Source organism: Dunckerocampus dactyliophorus, chromosome 3 (assembly GCF_027744805.1).
Source record: "Dunckerocampus dactyliophorus isolate RoL2022-P2 chromosome 3, RoL_Ddac_1.1, whole genome shotgun sequence".
In the NCBI taxonomy this organism is placed as follows: Eukaryota; Metazoa; Chordata; class Actinopteri; order Syngnathiformes; family Syngnathidae; genus Dunckerocampus; species Dunckerocampus dactyliophorus.
In genome coordinates, this window is record NC_072821.1 from 15,866,130 (window position 1) to 15,872,460 (window position 6,331).

Consider the following 6,331-nt stretch of genomic DNA (forward strand, 5'->3'; position numbering starts at 1 on the left):
CCAAACATTCATCGGGGGTCCCGGCAGGACCCAAAGATGGCAAAAAACCCAACTTTTCCGAGGGGTCGATTTTCACCCGTTTCGACAGTGCCGGCACTGTCGCGAAATCGCATTTTTTCAAGTTGCTGAAACGACACTTTTCCGCCCCGGGAGGTGGGCCAAACCCCCCAAACATTCATCGGGGGTCCCGGCAGGACCCAAAGATGGCAAAAAACCCAACTTTTCCGAGGGGTCGATTTTCACCCGTTTCGACAGTGCCGGCACTGTCGCGAAATCGCATTTTTTCAAGTTGCTGAAACGACACTTTTCCGCCCCGGGAGGTGGGCCAAACCCCCCAAACATTCATCGGGGGTCCCGGCAGGACCCAAAGATGGCAAAAAACCCAACTTTTCCGAGGGGTCGATTTTCACCCGTTTCGACAGTGCCGGCACTGTCGCGAAATCGCATTTTTTCAAGTTGCTGAAACGACACTTTTCCGCCCCGGGAGGTGGGCCAAACCCCCCAAACATTCATCGGGGGTCCCGGCAGGACCCAAAGATGGCAAAAAACCCAACTTTTCCGAGGGGTCGATTTTCACCCGTTTCGACAGTGCCGGCACTGTCGCGAAATCGCATTTTTTCAAGTTGCTGAAACGACACTTTTCCGCCCCGGGAGGTGGGCCAAACCCCCCAAACATTCATCGGGGGTCCCGGCAGGACCCAAAGATGGCAAAAAACCCAATTTTTCCGAGGGGTCGATTTTCACCCGTTTCGACAGTGCCGGCACTGTCGCGAAATCGCATTTTTTCAAGTTGCTGAAACGACACTTTTCCGCCCCGGGAGGTGGGCCAAACCCCGCAAACATTCATCGGGGGTCCCGGCAGGACCCAAAGATGGCAAAATCCCAACTTTTCCGAGGGGTCGATATTCACCCGTTTCGACAGTGCCGGCACTGTCGCGAAATCGCATTTTTTCAAGTTGCTGAAACGACACTTTTCCGCCCCGGGAGGTGGGCCAAACCCCCCAAACATTCATCGGGGGTCCCGGCAGGACCCAAAGATGGCAAAAAACCCAACTTTTCCGAGGGGTCGATTTTCACCCGTTTCGACAGTGCCGGCACTGTCGCGAAATCGCATTTTTTCAAGTTGCTGAAACGACACTTTTCCGCCCCGGGAGGTGGGCCAAACCCCCCAAACATTCATCGGGGGTCCCGGCAGGACCCAAAGATGGCAAAAAACCCAACTTTTCCGAGGGGTCGATTTTCACCCGTTTCGACAGTGCCGGCACTGTCGCGAAATCGCATTTTTTCAAGTTGCTGAAACGACACTTTTCCGCCCCGGGAGGTGGGCCAAACCCCCCAAACATTCATCGGGGGTCCCGGCAGGACCCAAAGATGGCAAAAAACCCAACTTTTCCGAGGGGTCGATTTTCACCCGTTTCGACAGTGCCGGCACTGTCGCGAAATCGCATTTTTTCAAGTTGCTGAAACGACACTTTTCCGCCCCGGGAGGTGGGCCAAACCCCCCAAACATTCATCGGGGGTCCCGGCAGGACCCAAAGATGGCAAAAAACCCAACTTTTCCGAGGGGTCGATTTTCACCCGTTTCGACAGTGCCGGCACTGTCGCGAAATCGCATTTTTTCAAGTTGCTGAAACGACACTTTTCCGCCCCGGGAGGTGGGCCAAACCCCCCAAACATTCATCGGGGGTCCCGGCAGGACCCAAAGATGGCAAAAAACCCAACTTTTCCGAGGGGTCGATTTTCACCCGTTTCGACAGTGCTGGCACTGTCGCGAAATCGCATTTTTTCAAGTTGCTGAAACGACACTTTTCCGCCCCGGGAGGTGGGCCAAACCCCCCAAACATTCATCGGGGGTCCCGGCAGGACCCAAAGATGGCAAAAAACCCAACTTTTCCGAGGGGTCGATTTTCACCCGTTTCGACAGTGCCGGCACTGTCGCGAAATCGCATTTTTTCAAGTTGCTGAAACGACACTTTTCCGCCCCGGGAGGTGGGCCAAACCCCGCAAACATTCATCGGGGGTCCCGGCAGGACCCAAAGATGGCAAAAAACCCAACTTTTCCGAGAGGTCGATTTTCACCCGTTTCGACAGTGCCGGCACTGTCGCGAAATCGCATTTTTTCAAGTTGCTGAAACGACACTTTTCCGCCCCGGGAGGTGGGCCAAACCCCCCAAACATTCATCGGGGGTCCCGGCAGGACCCAAAGATGGCAAAAAACCCAACTTTTCCGAGGGGTCGATTTTCACCCATTTCGACAGTGCCGGCACTGTCGCGAAATCGCATTTTTTCAAGTTGCTGAAACGACACTTTTCCGCCCCGGGAGGTGGGCCAAACCCCCCAAACATTCATCGGGGGTCCCGGCAGGACCCAAAGATGGCAAAAAACCCAACTTTTCCGAGGGGTCGATTTTCACCCGTTTCGACAGTGCCGGCACTGTCGCGAAATCGCATTTTTTCAAGTTGCTGAAACGACACTTTTCCGCCCCGGGAGGTGGGCCAAACCCCCCAAACATTCATCGGGGGTCCCGGCAGGACCCAAAGATGGCAAAAAACCCAACTTTTCCGAGGGGTCGATTTTCACCCGTTTCGACAGTGCCGGCACTGTCGCGAAATCGCATTTTTTCAAGTTGCTGAAACGACACTTTTCCGCCCCGGGAGGTGGGCCAAACCCCCCAAACATTCATCGGGGGTCCCGGCAGGACCCAAAGATGGCAAAAAACCCAACTTTTCCGAGGGGTCGATTTTCACCCGTTTCGACAGTGCCGGCACTGTCGCGAAATCGCATTTTTTCAAGTTGCTGAAACGACACTTTTCCGCCCCGGGAGGTGGGCCAAACCCCCCAAACATTCATCGGGGGTCCCGGCAGGACCCAAAGATGGCAAAAAACCCAACTTTTCCGAGGGGTCGATTTTCACCCGTTTCGACAGTGCCGGCACTGTCGCGAAATAGCATTTTTTCAAGTTGCTGAAACGACACTTTTCCGCCCCGGGAGGTGGGCCAAACCCCCCAAACATTCATCGGGGGTCCCGGCAGGACCCAAAGATGGCAAAAAACCCAACTTTTCCGAGGGGTCGATTTTCACCCGTTTCGACAGTGCCGGCACTGTCGCGAAATCGCATTTTTTCAAGTTGCTGAAATAACACTTTTCCGCCCCGGGAGGTGGGCCAAACCCCCCAAACATTCATCGGGGGTCCCGGCAGGACCCAAAGATGGCAAAAAACCCAACTTTTCCGAGGGGTCGATTTTCACCCGTTTCGACAGTGCCGGCACTGTCGCGAAATCGCATTTTTTCAAGTTGCTGAAACGACACTTTTCCGCCCCGGGAGGTGGGCCAAACCCCCCAAACATTCATCGGGGGTCCCGGCAGGACCCAAAGATGGCAAAAAACCCAACTTTTCCGAGGGGTCGATTTTCACCCGTTTCGACAGTGCCGGCACTGTCGCGAAATCGCATTTTTTCAAGTTGCTGAAACGACACTTTTCCGCCCCGGGAGGTGGGCCAAACCCCGCAAACATTCATCGGGGGTCCCGGCAGGACCCAAAGATGGCAAAAAACCCAACTTTTCCGAGGGGTCGATTTTCACCCGTTTCGACAGTGCCGGCACTGTCGCGAAATCGCATTTTTTCAAGTTGCTGAAACGACACTTTTCCGCCCCGGGAGGTGGGCCAAACCCCCCAAACATTCATCGGGGGTCCCGGCAGGACCCAAAGATGGCAAAAAACCCAACTTTTCCGAGGGGTCGATTTTCACCCGTTTCGACAGTGCCGGCACTGTCGCGAAATCGCATTTTTTCAAGTTGCTGAAACGACACTTTTCCGCCCCGGGAGGTGGGCCAAACCCCCCAAACATTCATCGGGGGTCCCGGCAGGACCCAAAGATGGCAAAAAACCCAACTTTTCCGAGGGGTCGATTTTCACCCGTTTCGACAGTGCCGGCACTGTCGCGAAATCGCATTTTTTCAAGTTGCTGAAACGACACTTTTCCGCCCCGGGAGGTGGGCCAAACCCCCCAAACATTCATCGGGGGTCCCGGCAGGACCCAAAGATGGCAAAAAACCCAACTTTTCCGAGGGGTCGATTTTCACCCGTTTCGACAGTGCCGGCACTGTCGCGAAATCGCATTTTTTCAAGTTGCTGAAACGACACTTTTCCGGCCCGGGAGGTGGGCCATCGCATTACACAAGAAAAACGCAAAACAATATAACCTAGTTCCGGCAAAAATTTGTGGAGGGGAGGGTCATGAGCCAACGAAGAATGAAATATATGTTGATGTGATCGATCCACTCCCAGGGTTTGTGAAGAAGTGACATTCGGCCACATTTGACCTTCACAATTCTCAGTTAAAAGTGCGTCATTCAAAATTGTTAGCTTGACATACAGTAGTTCTTTATAGTACTTTGTGATCATTTCATGGGAACATGTACCAGTCAGACACTGAATGTGATTGCTCAAAGTATGTTCTTGTTGGGAGACGTGAACTGAGCACTGCAGCACTGAAGTTATGGGAGGTTATGGATTCATTGGGAAGGCTATGGTATATAATATTGTATGTGATTCATGCAGTGAAAATTAAATACGATATTATAAAATCTCAACTTTCCACCAGCAACTTAAGCGGACACACACATGAAAGACTTTTTTGTGCCTCGCCTTGGTGTAACTGTCATGTTGCACATGACAGGGTTTGTCTGTTGTGGTGTTTTTCCTTTATTTCCTCTTTTGTGCTACTATTTTAATCCCCATGTTCACTTCTTTCTGCAAAGCACACCTGCTGCCAATGTGAAGTTGAAGTCCGAAGCTCAGAAGCTCAGAAGCAGCGGCATGATGTCACGGGTTCATTCGTTTATGATGCCTATTGTTTGATGAATGTCGTATCTCGTTTAGAGGATTTGTTTTTTACCACACAATGCTACTGTTGTCTGTCTCTGCACCGTCAGCGTTTGCATCAGTGATGCAGACCTGCCAATGTCAAAATGACTGCTCGGGGGCGTGGCTTTACATATTTTTTTATATATACTGTACATTTAAAGAGAAATATTTTTTTTGTTTGAGGGCTTTTTGCTCTATTTTTCCCATTTTTGCTGTTTTTTTTTTTTTACAATGTGCAGAGGGGCAACAAAAAATGTGCCATGTGCTGCAAATGGCCCCCGGTCCGTACTTTGGACAACCCTGCTTTTTTTTAGCTCCTCATAAGGGTTGGGCACGTGACGTGACATCAAGTCCGTGTGCAAACACAACTCAACAAGGCCACTATTGCACCTTCACCTTTATCTGCTCGTTACTGGCAGTGGTGAAGCCGGCAACAATGACGATGAAAGTGGACCAATACCGTCATTGCGGTCATTATGGGACAGCAGGTATGACTGCTGTTGAGACTGCTAGTTGTGTCCGTTGTTCTCTCGTCCCTCTCCGGTCACTAAACCTCTCTGTCCTTTTGTCTCGCTCCATCAGCCCTCTGCCCCTCTACTCTCTGTCGATGTCAACCCAACTGGTTGATACAGACGGCCACACCACAGACCCTAGGTTCTAAATCAAAAGAAGGAACTTTAATTGGGGTCTTTGAAATTCTCATTTGTTTGTAGTTGTGTCTCTTCTTGCATCTGCTCATTGTTGTGTATTGTGTCACCAATAAGCATGTGTGTCTCTTGGTAATTGTAATCAGCTGTCTACAATAACTTTTTTGATACACATGATATTCAGTTGAAGTAGTCATACATGATTTATGTCATTTTGGAAAAGCCCGTTGGTGACACAGCAAAGTGCTTTTATTAAATGTCTTTTTTTGTAGCAGTTTTTGAGTCACAGAAACATAATTACTAATGTTCTCCGTGCGTATGAAGTTATATAAGCCGTGGCAGCGAGGAGAGAGGCAAAGTAACCTCATCCACTGCCACTCTGGTCAATAACACCACTAAGAGATATGTTTTCCAGAGCAATCGGTCAAACTCCAACACAAGGCAAACAATAGCGTGCACAAACACCGCCTCACCGACCAAATGGTAAAAATCCCAGGGAAATAATTACACCATGCAGTCGTCATCAGTGTGGGCCTGAGGACCATATCCTGTTATGGTGGGTCTAGGGAGAGGCTTGGTGCTGCCAGTCTGAAGCAGACCACAGCCTCCCACTACTCAGCCGTCTCTGAATCACTGTTTACATAGACAGGAAGAAGGTCTGCCCGCTACAACATCATCTCCTCCTCCTGCTCTGCGTCTCTGACATTGCGGCTTTGGAAAAGGGGGGGGCTCGTGTTTTTTTTCTGACGGCCAACTTTCTAAAAGTGGAAAGGAGTTAAAACCAAATGCTTGGAGCAGCACAGCCCAGCCTGTCTAC